Source organism: Microcebus murinus, chromosome X (genome assembly GCF_040939455.1).
Source record: "Microcebus murinus isolate Inina chromosome X, M.murinus_Inina_mat1.0, whole genome shotgun sequence".
Classification (NCBI taxonomy): domain Eukaryota; kingdom Metazoa; phylum Chordata; class Mammalia; order Primates; family Cheirogaleidae; genus Microcebus; species Microcebus murinus.
The window spans coordinates 21,660,049-21,677,167 of record NC_134136.1 but is presented as its reverse complement, the minus strand read 5'-3'; the positions used below and the strand labels follow the sequence as shown (position 1 = coordinate 21,677,167).

The 17,119-nt window shown below is 38.6% G+C and overlaps 1 protein-coding gene across 1 annotated transcript in view; it reads right to left on the bottom strand.

The window, feature by feature from the left end:
• PCDH11X (protocadherin 11 X-linked) overlaps positions 1 to 16,898 on the bottom strand; it is an 859,890-nt gene extending 842,992 nt beyond the window's left edge. The window contains exon 1 of the mRNA XM_075999346.1: positions 16,601 to 16,898. The gene's annotated coding sequence lies outside the window, so the exon portion shown is untranslated. The remainder of the gene's footprint in view (positions 1 to 16,600) is intronic.
• Positions 16,899 to 17,119: the final 221 nt, after the last annotated feature.

Here is a 17,119-nt window from a genome sequence, read left to right as displayed (position 1 = left end):
AAACACCTTTAAAATAAACAGGGCAAATATTTAATTTTCTGTAAATAAGCAAAACATAAGTTCCATAAATTGCATGATTAGTAGTGTTTAAGGAACATTAAAACTTTAAATTAATGTATTTTTTCAGAGGGACATGCTATTAATGTTATGAGGACTATAAAATTGTTTTTACAGTATTTCTTCAAAACAAATTTCTTGGATTCAAGACAGAGTATGCTGCAATAGAGCAGAGAATTATGGTGAAATTTCAGTAAAGTTTAGTTGTAGCATAAAGCCTCATGTAGATGTATCTAATATTTAAGATGGCAAATGTTATAAAATATGTAACATTACCTTATAAAATTTAGGTTTTATTCAGAAAATGAGTTAATATTTTTTTAACAGAATAGTCATCCCACCTCCCATAGATATATCAGCATAAAATTGAGAATGGGGAATATGTAATAGAAAATGACCTGAAAATAGAAAGGCAAAAATTATTTTCTGCCTCTTTGATACTTCCCCCACTCTTTTTGAGAACTGAAACTTGCATACCTGCCTCAGGCCAGTGGTTGGGAGAAGCAGGGAGAAAGCCTTTTATTCTTGCATTCCAGGGCTGTGCTGGCCCCCCAGGTGGGGCTTAGTCTTTGGCCGAGATGGGACAATTAGAATAGTTAACCACAATAGCCTAGAACTAAGGGGCCCTCCTTTTAAAAGCTCTGTTTTTCTGCTTATGTTCAGGAAATTTGAATTTTGAGACAACAAGTTCTGCCATTTCCCTCTTTTGCCAGCAAAATAATAAAAATCCTCTTTCCTCCTCTCGAAACTGCTTGTTCTTGTTCTTCTAATGCAGCCTTCAGGACAAGTGCCGAATTTTCGGTAACATTTATAAGTTCTTAATTTTTTCAAAAAATGTCACCATTTTGCTACTAAATATACTTTTGTTTGGTATTTACTATTCAAATCTATAACAAAAATTAGTTTTAGTATTTTGGAACATTTCAGGGTATATGATAATTATACACTTATTTTTTTTAATTTACATATAGCCCTTTTACTATGGTAAAAGATGTGACAGCATGGTGGAGTGAAAAGCACACTGACCATGGAGACCTCAATTCTATTCCAGACTGTCACTAAACAGCTTTTGTTACCTTGGGCAAGTCACTTCAAAAGTAATGAAACCTTCTGGAAAAGAACACACCATAAGTAGGTAGGTATAACTGATCACAGTTCATACTTAAACCATATTTGTGTTTTATTAAGTCACTTCAGGAAAAGCACAAGTTATGCACAAAGACAAAAAATCCCAAAGAGTGACCTTCCTAAGTAAAAAAAGAAAAATCAAATAGATATTCCAGGATATCATAGAAAGCCTAGGAATATGCATTTCACTGAAATAATGCCTACTTTTTCCATTTGGAGCCATTAATAATGAGAACAGAAAGAAAACCCTAACAGCAAAAATAACAAGCATATTTCCATCGAAACATTGCTAGTTATGAGTTATCTCAGCATACTGCTAATTCATCAAACCTGAGTATCTCATCACAGTTTGTACTTTTTCTTCAGAGAAATGTTAACCCTAACCTAGATTCTATATTTAAGAACCATCTCCCTTCTCTTCCTTCCTTTTTTAAAAATCTCAAATGACTACATCATTCCCAGGATAAGTTATCTACAATCAGTAACCCAATCTATATGACATGGTGAAAAGCTCATGGAATTTGAAGTTACTGATAACTAACTTGGTTACCTTAGGCAAGCCATTTAGCAAATCTGGACTAGCCTGATTCTTCATTTGAGAAAAAGAAATGGAAAAAACAAAAAAGAGGAGCATAAAAATGTCTGCCCCAGGTAACTCACAGGGTTGTTTGAATTGTTAAATGATTATATGTGAAGTCTTTTGTCAAGCACAAATTCACAAATATCAATTGTATGTACAGGAACTATAGTTTTAAGGAAGTTTTATAATATAGTGTTTGTCTTGTATTCAGTGGCGCTTTGGCAGAATATGTGTTATCGTTTATCCTTTTAGGTCTACTAATTATCTCATGAGATTCATTAAGGAAACTAAACAGGGTTTGCTTCTCTGACAACAAAAGTTATTTTTGTAATACCTTCTAATAATCTAGTCCTTCCTGGGGAAAACGAAGTGTGATCTCCCAGTGGGTAAAACTATTCACCTCACATGGTTAACTACTATTACAAAAATCTATCTTAAGGAAATGCTTGAATGTAATTCAAATACAATGAGAAACCTGAAACCTCCCAAAGTTCTGGGTTGCAAGCATTGCCAGGACTCAGCCAGAGCAATACACCTTAGTTTATTATTTAACAGTCTATATCTAAGATAACTCATAGCCATAATAGACTTTCCTTTTTGCTCTCAAATACTCTTAATCCAGGCCTATTTTCTCAAATATTTTTATCTTCACAGAGAAGAAAATTATTTGGAGCCTGACTCTGATTTCTGAACCTATTTTAAATTAGAACTAAATCCTAATCTTTTTCCAACCTTGTACTCTTTTTCTGTTCAATCTAATCACATCCTTATTTCCTAGTCCACTATGACTATTGTATCATTGTATATTTATTTTGTCATATGTTTTAAATCACTAAGATCAGGGATGTTATCATTAATTGTGCCTAATAAGATTCAATGAGTGCTCACCAAAACTTTCTGAAACAATTAAAAAGTCCTAAAAGATTAAATATAATACAAGTTAAATATTTTTAATAAATACCCTTAATCATATTTGGGCCTAAAAAATTTGTGCACACATTAGTTGATGGAATGAATATTATACCAGGAATCGTAAGAATAAGGATCTAGTGCTACTTCTGACACTTAAAATGTACCTGACCTTAAGAAAAAATAAACTTGTCTATGCCTCTTTTTTCATATGTCAAAAAAGTATGATATTTGCAATATTTGCTTCACAAGGCTGTAGATTCAGATGAGATAAAATCTGCAATAATACCATAAAATGCAAGGAAAACAATTTAAAATTTATAATGCAATCATTTGCATAGTAAAACTGGTGGTATCAGTGGTATTGTCTTTAGTAGTTACTAAGAGGTGGTATTTCAGATTTTTTTTGTAGATTTAATGAAAGTTTCATAACAAATCTACTTTGTTTTTTCAGTTTATATGTTTTAAAAACTGAGTAGTTTCAATTACCACCATAGCATGTTCTTGGTTGATCTAGTTGCTATCATTGGAGTAGGGTGTAAAGAAGGTATAAAGTACAATGATATTTTTAAAGGAAATATTAAATATTATGTTCTCAGAGTATCTTATATTTCTTTGAATCATTATGCTTACTTGAGTTGTCAGCCTCGTCCTGGAACCTAATCATAACCTGGGATTTTAATTTTTTTCCTAATGAATATAATCAGCCCAAGTCCTTAGTAATGCTATTACTAAATTTTTGCAATTGCATCATATTATTAGCAATTTTAAGTACTTCAGCACTTAGTGTACTTTATAAGGTTATCTTCTGTTTAATTTTGTTCAACCTTCACTGCCCTCTATTTAAAATATATACTAAGTATGTGATTTATGATTAAAATTTTGTCCAGTTAAACAATATTTTCCCCTAGTTAAAAAAAAATTCATTCTATTAAAATGTACTCTAATTCACTATGAAGAAGTAAAAAGAAAATTGACTTAAATTATGAAGCTGAATTGGAGTACTCTAAATGACACCATTAAAAATTATTTTTGGCATTTCTATACTTGTTAGATTAGTCCAAAATATTATCTCATATTTTTCCAGTTATGACCTTGAGGCAGTCTGTATTCTGAAGATGTTTTGTTATTTTTATGTTTCTTTTGTTTCTCATATTTCTTTTCTTTTTAGTATATTTTGTAATTTCTCCTTCAAAAAAATAAAAAATGATATATGGTATTATATTTTGGTTGTTATATGTGTCTCCTCAGGCATATGGATGCAGTCTATGCTTAACATTATTAAATAATGTTAAGAGGAATGAAATTCAAGGCATTTTGGCAGATGCCCAAGTTCATTTAGCACTTAGAAAAAACATTTTAATCCAATTGGTGCTTTAGTTCATTGGGATCCTCAAGTTGCCATCAAACTCTGCTATTGCTTTAAGTATCAGTTTAGAAAAGACTAATACAGTTTCATTGGGAAGGTGATAGCTTCTGAATCTCAATGCCACAATTAAGGCAGGAATCCCAGCTTTGAAGTGACAATTTTTTCAGTTGTTTTCCCAACCCTGCCAAAACCACATTTTGCTTCCTAACAAACACTGTTTAAATATTTACACTTGACTTATTGCAATAGCTGCTTTGGATGTTTATTTTAATTTGACACTGATTCTATACCAAGATGAGTTGCATGTAAAGAAATGGAACTATGGAAGCTTTCCTAAACTGATTATGAATGAAAGGTTTACTTAGATTAAGGGACTATTCTGCTGTATTGTAAGATAAAAGTCTAGGAGTGATAAAAGCAGTTACCCTGGTGTCTAATTCTCCATTTTTTCTCGCCTTGAGTGGGTTTTTGGAGATAACAAATACAAAATAAGTTTTACCAAGTCTCCTTCATTGTTGTTTTTGTTGTTGCTCTGCAAAATGTCACACACTAATAAGAAAATAAAAAGAAGGTCTTCAAATTAGGTAAATGAGAATGTAATTGGCTATTTTATTCTGAAATATGAAGGATTAACTGATATGTTAATTTTCAATATTGTACAAACTAACATCTTCTAGGATCTATACTATTCTAAAACTGCTCAGAGCTTTTGGATCTCTTTGGGAAAAAATGTTAAATAAGTGTAAACTATTGACACTGTATTGCCAATGGTTTTCATTTTTGAAATGGTTTAATTGTATGTATATAGTGCCTGTAAAATAGATTTGACAGTAAAACGAACAAGCAAGTGGTTTTTATTCTGAACTGCAGTTTCAACCGATGTAGTTGCACCAAAGGTTAAAATATAATATCTAAATGCAAATAATTGTATATTTATTTTAGTTTAAATGTTTCAACCTTTGCAAAATACCTCAATTGAATGATTTTTTTAAAAATCTGTTACCCTTGGCTTACTTCACCTTTGTAATACTTGTTTACCAGGCTATGAATTAGTTCCTTTCTGTTAAGTGTGGTCTAAGGGGCAGCAGCATCTATATGCCCAGGGAGCTTGTTAGAAATGCAAAATATCAGACTCACCTAGAATCTACTGCATCAGGATCTGCATTTTAATAAGATTTCAGGATGACTGGTCTGCACATTAAAGTTTGAGAAGCACAGGAATAGAATGTAACTTCCTAGAAACTGAAGTTTAAAATAACAAGTCATTAGCAGTGATGATAATTGATTTGAACTTGTGTATTGGCTCTATTTCTTTCTAAAGTGCCTTGATTCTGTGATAGCCACCTAACTGCTGAGCATTAGCATTTATTTACTCTGGTATAATTCTGAGACTTTCAGAATGTCTGTGACTTTCAAATGGATTCAAATGCCCTCCCCCTTTGTACTCATGACCTTTATAAAATGGCCAATATATATTGCAACTGCTTTATTTCATGGATGCTAAAACTGAGTTCCTGGACTAAGAAAAGTTGCAGACAAGGAGTGCTATAAGAACTGTGGAGGTAGACTGAAGTAGAAAAATGAAAGGGCGGCCTTGGAAACACCACAGGAAAACATCTAATCCCACAATTTCCCCAATAACAGCTAAAGATCAATCCTATGAGTTCTCTCTTCCTATGAGTTTCTCTTCCTAGCTGACAGGCACCTTGCCGGGTTCCATGAAAACAGCCTGACAGAAAGGAAATGTAAATCTTTGTCTTTATATTTGCCAGAAACTATTTTTTATTTTTTAGAATTTGTTTTACAGCCTTGAAGTCCTGAACAAACAGCAGGATACAAGCTTCAGGCTTCAGCCCTATCTTGAGGGCAGAGTCACATCTCCTGCTTCTCCAAGGAAGGGCAGGAGAGCCAACACTTGGACTTTGACATCTTGCTGCTTCTGTTATAATCTTGCCCCAAGAAGAGAAGAAAGAAAAAGAGCGGATGCAGCAGTTTCCCAGGGCAATCACTATTTTTTCCCTTTCTCTTTGTCCCTATAAAATCAGTAAGCCATTTGGTCTCAGGGCTGGCACTTCCCTTTTCTTTCTTTGGGATGCCAGGCCATCTATTTCCATGCTCTCTTTTCTCCCTCTGTTTCCCTTCTTTCTCTCAATTTCTCACTCTTTCTCTTTTTCTAAGTAGGTAAAATAAACTTTTTTACTTTTATATATCCTAATCTATGCCTTATAAATCTTTCTTTCCCTGTACTGTGAGCAACTAGTGAGCTTTCCACTCTAAAAAAAAAAAAAATGTCAGTGTTAAACTGAGCAAATTATTTCCCTATTTAAAGAGAAAAACAAGACAATAGAAATCCTGCCTGATGACCACAGAGCAAGATCCCATGTAAAGGTTTTGTCCTGTTAGTTTGCATGTGTTTATGTGTGTGTTTTATTATGTATTCTTAAGCCTCTCTTCGTAAAAAAATAAATAAATAAATAAATAAATAACGTATTCACATATTTTTGGAAGATTTTTGATCCTAGAAAACTAGAATAAACCATCAAATAACACCTGAGATATTCTAACTACACAATATTGCAAGTGAGAGAGAGAAGCTAACCTAAGCAGTTTCAGAAAGGTTGCATATTTCACACTAAACTGAAAACCAAGCCCTGTCACCTGACACTCTAGCAGTTATCTATCCTCTCCATTTGATTTTGTTTTCCCTCCCCACTTCTCCTCTGCCACAAAGTAAAATAAAGCAACTTAACGTTATTCAGGAAAGAAAGGAAAGCTTTGCTTTGGCATATTTTGCCTGCTTACTTTTGCCTGACACATATTCCCTAACAAATGCACCTATACCCTGGCATAGGGAATGAGATCATCCAGTAAATAGATTGAATTTTAGAAAATTCACTCAAAATCTTCCCCAACTGATATTTATTAAAACTTCAAAGAAATATGCATTTAAGTCCTTAGGGTAAATATGCATTTATAAAAATAAAAACATCCTTCCAGAATTGTGTATTTCTAGCCATCTTAAGTAAATGGGCTTTTCCAGTCATTTTTAAAAAGTTAAAATATTTATATAATTTAATGCATTGATATTTTAGTATATTCACTTGGTCTCCATATCAAGATATCATTTTTTATGTTTTATAACATAAAATGCATAATACAGGTGCATAATAATCTCAGTTCAAAACAAAGTGCAGAAAGCAATATTTTCTATATCTGAATAATAGTGGGACATTGTCCACTTTAATAAAAAGAACAAGGAAATAGGCTGAGTACAGTGGTTCATGCCTGTAACCTGAGTGCTTTGGGAGGCCAAGGTGGGAGGATCACTTGAGGCCAGGAGTTCAAGACCAGCCTGGGTAACATAGGGAGACCCATTCTCTACAATAAATTGTTTTAAAAAATTAGCTGGGCATGGTAGCACACACTTGTAGTCCTAGAAACTTGGGAGGCTGAGGCGAGGGAGGAGGATCACTTGAGCCCAGGAGTTCACTCCAGCCTGGGTGACAGATCAAGACCCCATCTTAAAAAAAAATAAAAATAAATAAAATAAAGAAACAAGTTTTACATACATTTAACTTTCTGACAATATAAAAAACTATTATTAAATTTGAGCAAAGGTTATTAAAAACTCATGCATGATGTTTTAAAATTCTAAACACATTGGAAAGTAGGGAACATGGACTCTTCCTGCAGAGTAAATTAATTAATGCTATCACCCAGTACCTTACATGAACTTTTGTAGCACTCATTTCACAACTCCGAGGCTTAGTTTTCTTATCTGTAAATCGAAGGGGTTGGACTAAATGATCTTTCATTCCCTTCTACTTTCAGTGTCTATAAAACCTGTACCATGCATGGTGTACTATAATGTACAGATTGGCACTTAATTAATATTTGTTGAATTCAATTTAATGTGACTATATATTATTTTGTTGTTGTTGTACATTGCCTTAACCCTATCAGCAGGTAAGTTTCTCAAAGAAAGTAGTCTCTTGAATTTCTTTAAGGGCCCCTCTTCACATCTAAAGTATTCTAATGCTAGAAAAGCCATAGGTTTTTAGTTACTGATGGTTAATGAATCAGTGCACTGAAACTGGTAATACCTGCCGAGCCAAGGGACAAAGAAAAAATGCCTTGTATGTTTACTGCATTTTGTAGAACATCACTGGATTTTTTTTCATTGGGATAGGCTGAAATAATTTACAACTACTTTATTTTACTTTTGGAGAAATTGTAGTCTAGGAAGGTGAAGTTATTTGCCCAAGGTCATTCTTTAGATACTAATAAAATATAAATCATAAAATACCTTATGCTCTCACAATTTCAATAAACACTTGTTCTCACTTACCCTACCCAAAGCCATGGGAAAAAAAAATTATAAGCCGAAGACAACAAACAATGATTTGTATTTTGGCAGCTTACTTTCCGTTTGGTTGATGTGATATAAACCTACACTCAATTAATTACCAAAGACATGTTGCTTGAAAGATGACATGTCAGGCCAGATGGGGTGGCTTATGCCTGTAATCCCAGCACTCTGAGAGGCCAAGGCGGGAGGACTGCTTGACCTCAGAAGTTCAAGACCAGACTGAGCAAGAGTGAGACCTAGTCTCTACTAAAAATAGCAAAAAATTAGCTGGGCATCGTAGCATGCACCTATAGTCTCAGCTACTAGGGAGGCTGAGGCAGGAGGATCACTTGAGCCCAGGAGTTGGAGGTCACAGTGAGCTACCGTGATGCCAGATGCCATCTACCCAGAGTGACAGAGGAAGACTGTCTCAACAACAAACAAAAAAAAAAAAAAAAAGAAAAGATGACATGTTAGAAAAAAGACACTATTTAAAACTCACTGGGATAGGTCCCCTAAAATAAATCTCATCATACGTCTTAAAAGAAAAAGAAAAATGGTAGTAGGATAGTGGAATATGGCACTAAATATTTGCCATATTAAATAAACTCAAACTTTATGGAGTGTCATGATGGGTCATAATTTGAATTGTTCATATAAATAAAATGGAGCGAGTGTGTGAGTATGTACTATTAACATTTCAATAGTCCTATTTTATTACATAATTTTTACAAAGACACCGATGAGGAGGAAAATATAATGCAAGTAGTCAGTTGACAAACATATTTTAATATACTTGAATATATTCATGTATGAAATTTTTATGTTTTAATCCAAGACTTTTTTTTTTTTTTTTGCTTTTTGCATTCAGAACTTTGCAAAAGTATACTCACAGAAATGAGAAAGCCAAGATGGGGTGTTAGGAAAAGTCCTAACTTGGAGAAGGAAGACTAGCAATTCTGTTGAGGCTTCTGCTCTTAGTAACCAAAAAGCCTTACGGAGCAGATTTTACCCACCAGACCTACAATCTCCTCACTGATAAAATAGGCATGACCATGCTTTTTGTCTATCCAAATTGTTTTATGGGACTAAAACAATATAATTACTTTTTAAATGGTATAAAAATATAGAATACTGTACATATTGAGGGAGTTAACTAGGAGAATGAATCAAAAGCGTGGCAGAAAACAATGTTTTAATCTCATTTTATGTGATAATAACTAAAGTATAAAATCAGTTCAAATTTAAATCTCAATTTGTATTATAAACACTTAAAGATTTTAAAAATAAATGAATTTTTCTTTTGTTTAATTAAAATCCATCAGCAAATTAGTTTTATTGTCATACTAAGAAATATGTTAGATTATTAAAACAGTTTTCATTGAATAGAGAAAAATTCTTTGCAAGAATTTCTTCTCTTCTTTCTTTTTTATTTCCCCTTTTTGTTTACCCAAATCTACACATTCAAGATGAGCAGATTACGTAGACAAAAATCATTCTTTTTGATTTGGGCTGGAAATGACAAGTACAGCCACTGTCATTCTTAGTTTCAAAATTTATTATAATGATTCCATGCTTAACACATTAGAGACAATTAAAAAGGCAGTTTAAATCCTTGAACTGTTGAGTTTTAGAGTGCAAAAGATAATAGTGTTCATATTTCTGGCAAGTCACTCTTCTAATTTAAAAGAGTAATTGAAAAAGATTCTTTTTTCCATTTTTTAACTCTTTGATAATGCAGTCTTTTCCCAGATGAAAATGAATCTCAAAAGACACTTTTTACCCTAAGATAGCTTTCTCTATGTGATAAACCTTTGCTTTACAATTAATGTTGTGCAGGGCATGAATCTTGAGAGACCATGGTATATGGGTCATTTGATGTTTCCTCCTAACAAAGTATTACCACGTTTTAGGGACAATGCCTTTGTGATAAAATTCTATTGAAAAAAAATATGATATTTAAATATGAATAAATTAATTTGAACATTACAAGCCAGTCTGGAATATCTAGTCATCTTACTTAGTTTTCTTCATTCTGGATACTGAATGATCAATAAAGTCTTCAGATAATAGAACTCAGCTCAGACAATGACATGTAATTTGGAATGTTATAATATAAAGTCAATCTAATTAAATGTACTTATATATTTTATTTTTCCCAAAGGTAAAATTTACATATGTCTTTGATGAAAGAATGTATCAGCTATTTTATAGCATGCTCTTCTCTTTCATCTCTCCTCAATTCCCAAGGATGTTAAGTCAATCCCACTGAACATAGAGAAAAGGACGATGAGAATCGCCTCCTTTCCATGCACACACACACACAAAAATAAGAATGCAATTTAAAAAACAAACAAAAACAAGGGTTCCTTTGCCTCTGAAGATTGGCATGGTAACTGTGTATATAAATATGAATATACATTGACAAAGGCCTTAAAATCCTGTGTTTGACTGGGGGAGGGGTGCCCACTGAGGGGGACACCCTCTCAAAATATTTAAACTTGAGCCACTATAACAATCCCACAAAACAAAAAAAGATAACGGAATAAAAATGAGAAAGAATTTTTACTGAAAACATAAAAGGAATGACCCATGGGAAGAGAACACACCAGAAAGGATGGGATGCAGAAAAATAGCTTCCGAAGTGTGCAGTGAGAAATTCAGAAAAGTTGGAAATACTCCCCAAAGTATAATATTTGAATCCCGAGTTGTAACCAAAGGAAAACAGACATTTGCAGGCATAATAAAAATATATATAACAAATCAGAGGAATTTCACTGAAAGTCTTGTTTGAAATAAAACAGCAAAAGACAAACACAGACAGAAAGAGACCTTCTTGGTTAAGAAAATTTGATAAATCTCTTAGGAAGTCTGAGGTGGAGGTTGCTATTTTTCTCCTTAGTTTCTTCGAGGTCACTAAACAAGAGGAAAATCCAGGGTGACTAGTGGGGAACAGGATGTAAAAGGGGGATGCGAGTGGAGAAATTAGTGGGGTAATTATTACAGCAAACAAGGGGTGACAAGACTGACTTGAGGATGAAAAATAAATGAGAGCATTTGCTGTTAGTGCCCCAGGAGAGTTAAAAGCCAAGATTAAGGGACTCTAAGTGGTGGTAGAAAGGGAGCTGAAGTGGGTAAGGGTCAGAGAGATGATATAGGGTTCAGAGATGATGTAGGGAGGTGTGTGGAAAATGGAGTGGGGTGGGTATGGGTGTGCTTGCAAGTGGTTGAAGGAGTGGAGGTCTCTCCAGGAGAAAAGAAGTTTACTCTGTTGGTGAAAGATGAGTAATTTGGAAGGCTGGCTAGGGAAAGTAAGATGAGTAAAATGATCTAAGTAGATAGATGATAATGAGTACAGAGAATTTTTTTTTCCCAAAGTAGCATTTCTTTCTTTCTTAGTTCTACTGATTTGCTTTAGGCCCTGTTCATTCACTGTCCTCTTTCCCAGATATTACATTATCTTCTTAAATTACTTGTCTCTACTCTCTATTCCAATTCATCAGTTTATTCATTTTTTTTAAAAAAGGTCAAGTATCAACCATAATATTTCTACTGTGCCGCTTACTGCCCAATTTTGTCATGCTGTTTTGTTGTTGCTTTAACCTATGTGCTTCAAAAATCTTCAAAGGTGGCCTTTGTCTACAAAACACACACATAAGTCTTAACTCTGTAATAAGAAATCAGGCTCTCATGCCCTTCCTTCCTTAGTCTGTGTAGGCCATGACCTTCCAGGTTTATTTCCTGGCTAGTCACTGACTACGAATGACTATTTTTTAAAGCCAGAGAGATGCCTTTATGAACTTCTCTCAAGCTCTTAACAAATATTAATTCCTCCCTCTATTATGCTCAATTAGAACATTTATCACATTGTATACTAGTTTTGTAAGAGTCTCCTGGCTCAGGGAGCCCCACACCATGTTTTTCATACTCTCTTTTGTATTCCTGGAGCCTAGCACATTGTCTGGCACAGTAGGTGACTAATTAATATTTGTTCATTCTTTGCCTAATAAATAAACTGATGACACCTCCTTTAAAATATGTGAAGCAAGATTATTGGAGAGAATTAGCTTTCAAATTTTCATCCTCTGGATAATTTTCTCTCTCACTAATAGAAAAACGTGGCAGCCATACATATTTTTTCAATGTAGCTCAAAGCCAGTCTTTTATTTAAACTCTCTTTGACGGTGTGCCTCCTCTCACTCCCGCAAGAATCTTATAAATCCTGGCTAAAGGCTGTTGTGGATGGCTTGCACAGAGAAAAGAATTTTTTGCTTTCTATATCCCTTACCAGATTTCTCCCTGCCACCAGCAGTGTGGAAGCCCTCTATCAGGAATTCTACCTTGCAAAAAACCATAAAGTTTTCAATATCGAGAAAAGGAATAATATAAAACCTGCAATCCCTTCTGCCAGGGCTTCCAGCTGCCGAAAACCAGTATTACCTGGGCGTCCATGAGAATGCATTCGTGGGATAATAAAAAGAGGACGAGAGGGCTACTTTCAAACCTTAGCAAATGATTGTACTCTAGAAAATAAATGTTTTTACGCTTGGTCAGAGTTTCTTTTCCATTCCTGTATTTCAAGCACACAGCAACTTTAAGTTTGCTGCCAGCTATATATCATTTAAGAGAAGCTTTTCATCAAAGGCAAGAAGAAAAAGAACGGAGGAAAAAAAACACTGCGTTTACAAAATGGAAAAATTCTTTGCTCCTTCTCCCTTCTCCCCACATCTCCGACCTGCCTGAAAACCAAAATACAGTAGGTAAGCAGTTTGTAGCGATCCCCTTTGAAGGTAATTTCCTTTGGAAGGTAACTAAGCTAGGCGCCAGTTGCCTCCACACGCCCTGCCTCTGTTTCCTCCCTCTTGCCCTGTGCAACCTTCTCCAAAGGCGCGGTGCATCCTTTCTCCCAGGGCTAACGAAAGAATTGTCCGCAATCAGGGGAAATGGATTAGCCTCAAATTCAGGAGAGCAGAGCCTTGCTCCTCAAAACGAGAAGAGCAAGCTCAGAAGGGAAGCCGCAGCGGGCTTCCGTCTTGTGAAACCTATTCTTGAATATTCCCAATTTGGCGTGTGGGTCTCTAGAAGTGGCTGCACGTCCTTGTAATAAAGAGCACCGTGGCCTCCCCTCTGCAGCAGCAGCGGCTGGAGCCTTTCTCTCCGAGACTCCTAATTTCCAGTCCCTTCTTTCCGTTAAGCGAACTCCCCACCCTGCACTTTGGGCTATGGTTGCCGCCCCACACACACCATTTCCTTGGTAAGACCACCCTACTAGCCTTTCTTGTCTTGCCCTGTGAAAGGCGAAGAGACGGCCATGGAATTTTAAAGAAGCCAGTTTTCACATCCTCCTTCCTTATCACCCAGGGGCAGAGGGGGAGAGAATGCAGCGGAGATTTAGCACTCGAAACTATTATCATTGCATCTGAAAAACTTGCCCTCTTACAGTACTGCCAAATAAGTAAATTCACTGTGAATAGTGAAGGTGTAAACTGAAGAGGGGAGAGAGCGGGACACGGAGGGAATGAGGAAAAAATTGAGGGAAGAGCCCAAATCTGGGTTTGATCCCCGGGTTCAAAACCGGCCGCAGCCTGGCCCCCAGTGGCAGCACCCGCCTCAGGCGCCCCCAAGCGCCTCTGGGGAGCGCGGGACTGGAAGGGGGAGCTGCGAGCGAGAGCGCGGGAAGGGTCGAAGGGAAGCGACGGCGGCTGCGCGCAGGGAGCGCGCGGGGCAGGGCAGCTCGCGCTCCCGGCCGGCCGGGATTCTTCACTGCGCTTCTTCTCCGCCGACCCGCTCCGCAGCTGACATCATTGCCAGAAGGAGGGGCTGCCCGTGCGAAGGCGACTGGAGAACAGGGTTCTCGTGCCTCGCTCGCGGAGGCGCTTCCTCGCCGTTTGGCAAGCGTGGCGCCCTGGCAGAGGGACTCAGCTCGCGGGAGCTGCGCGCGGCGGCGGTTCTTAATTTAGCAGAGGGAGAAAGGTATCTTTAGATCGTAGCGCGTCCACATCTCGATTCTTTCGTCAAAACCGCCCGCGCACCTCCGCTCTGCCTCCGATGAACCAGACAAAGGCAAGAAAGGGGGAAACATGTACATATACTATTACTTCGACTTGCTCTTAAATGCCCCCCCACAGACACACACACACACACACACACACACACACACGCACGTACGCACGCGCGCACACACAAAGGATAGCCCTGACGCAGAGATTTCCCGCCGTGATTGTGTGAGTTTGTTTCAAACAAGATTAAGAGTGGAATTCCATTTAGTCTTTACCAAGTTACGAAAGTGCCCGCTAGTATCTTTTTTTTATCTTTTGAGTCACACCTGTTTTACTTTTGGGGGGGGTAGGGAGACAGTCGCTTTAAGTCACAGAGCTCCACTGCCTTCTCAGGTGTTGTGCTTAGTGTTTGCAATTCTTCTTGGCACGCTCCTCAGGTTGTTTCCGGGTTGCAGCGCTAAGAGCACTCAGTTGGCTCCTCTAACACCACCGCCCCCTCCCCATCTTTTCTGCTCCCTTCCCCTCTACCCCGATTTTCAACGACTTTCTTCCACATAGTTTTCTTCATATAGAAACAGCTCCTAGGCTAGGTTTAAATCCTATCTTGAGATGTTTCCACGCAATGAAAAGCATGTTTTTATTTTGTTTGTTGCGATATAATTCTATTTTTTCTTTTGTCCTAGCCCCTCTTCTCTATGGTTTTTGCTTTACGGGTGTGTGCCGCAGTGGTGCAAGTTTGGATTCCCAGCCCCCAACCCCCACCCCCAGCCAACATTCTGGAAGGGCACCCGAATCCTGGAGACCAGGGCCCGCCCGCAGGCGCGCGTGCGCACACGCGCTCCACACGTGAACCCCAGCGCCCCGCACCCCAAGCCGCAAAGGCAGCCAAAGCACCGAAGCGGAATAAATCATTCTGGAAGCAAAGGGGCCGTCTTCAGCTAAACTGTAAAAGTCTTTCCTTGGGGGAGGCAAGGAGGCGGCTCTTAGTATACATACACTCTGGGAAAGTGACCCCCTGGGAGTCGATTTGCAACCTAGCGCTCACATGCAAGTCGTGTCTCCAACCCAGGGCTGTCTGCCGCTCCTCCACTCTTCTAAAGTCTCTAAAGAAAGGCACCGGTTAGCAGCTACTCGCTTTAAAAAAGTCACCTTTTCCGATAACGCTCTTATTAAAAGGTATTCTTTTTTCGTGAAAAAGGGCCGTTTTATGGCTATGCGCTTTAAGAAAAATAATTCCTTTGTGGAGAGGTGAACGGTTTCTCCGTTCTGTCTTAGAAAACGCCATTTATTTATGGGTTAGGTGGGAGGATTTTTTTGGCAAAGGGATTACAAGTCATTTCTTTAGAGGACGAAAAATGTTATGTTTGGCTACACTATTAGAAAAAGTCATTTTTGTAAATGAGAAAAGGATGCTGTTTTCAGCTACACGATTATAAGAAGTTTTTTAGTTTTTTTTTTTAAATTAAGATAAGGCAGAATTTTCCACACCTACCATCTCCACATCCAGCAGGTGCTGGCTGAGCATAGCCTTAGAAATAGGGCGCGAAGGAAAGGAGCAAAGGCGAGTGCCAAGAGGAACGGCCCGGGGTAAGGAGGTAGGGGAGAATCCTGCGCGCTCCGTGGCGCGCAGCGCTCTCCTTCGCTCTGCGCCAAGGGTCGGATCCCCCTTGGTTTGGAACCAGCCTGGCAGGTATCCAAACCCGAGACCCAGGACAGAGGAGTGCAGCAAGGCTAGAGTCTTGCGAAGTCCGTGGTGGATTCACGGTTGGGGCATTGCCCCTCAGCTCGGACCGCTCTGCCAGGCTAGTCTGGGCGACTGGGGCGTGATCTTTTCTTAGCACCTGCCCCAATCTTAGAGTTTCTCTGCGGCTTCGCTGAAGCTGACTGTATCTGTTAAAGCAAAAGCCAACGTCGAGGAAATTCATGCGCGGACACTTTTCTGACAAAAGTGAGAGTTTTTGCAAAGTAACCAAGCAAAGCACTGGCAATGCCAAAAATGTTTTCTCTCTGCGCTCACCTCTGGGGTTTGCTCTTTCTCTCACCTCCAGGGAAGAGAAGGGGAAAGGGAAGACACCAGAATCATCTCTAACATCACTCTGTGGTGCTAGTCCGGACCCCAGGCTCAGGCATCAGGCAACCTCTGCGCACTAAGTATGGGACTCACGCCTCCCTAGCCACGCTCCTTGCTGGCACCCGCACCCGATGCTTACCTAGTGTATGACGCCTCTTGAGTAGAATGAAGAGGTAAACGAAAAGGAGAAAAAGGCTTTCGCCCGCTCCACGGAGACTGCGAGTGCTGTAGCGGGCTCTACCGCCACAGCTCGCAGTCCGCGGAGCAGCTGGAGTCGCAGAGGATGTTTGTGAGGCTGTTCCGGCCGCCCGGGTGCCTGGGCCGCCTATGCCGCCTGTGTAGCTGCTGCCACTGCCACTCAGCGCACTCTGTTTGGCTTGCCTATCGCTTTGCCGCGCGGACCGCTGCGTGCAGCTCTGGCTCACAGCAACTCCCGCCCTGACAGTTCGCTGACTGCAAGGAGCCAGTGCCGAGCCAGCCCTTTTCAATGGCAAGGGGGAGGGACTAGAAAGAGGGGGAGAAGGGGGAAGGAAGGGGGATGAGCGAGTGGAAGGCGGGGCAGGGAGGTAGGAGGGAGAGAAGTGAACCAGTGCCCGGGCCGCCTGCTGGGAGGGGATGGCGCAGCACCAACTGCTGGGTACCCCCCTCTGGTCCCCAC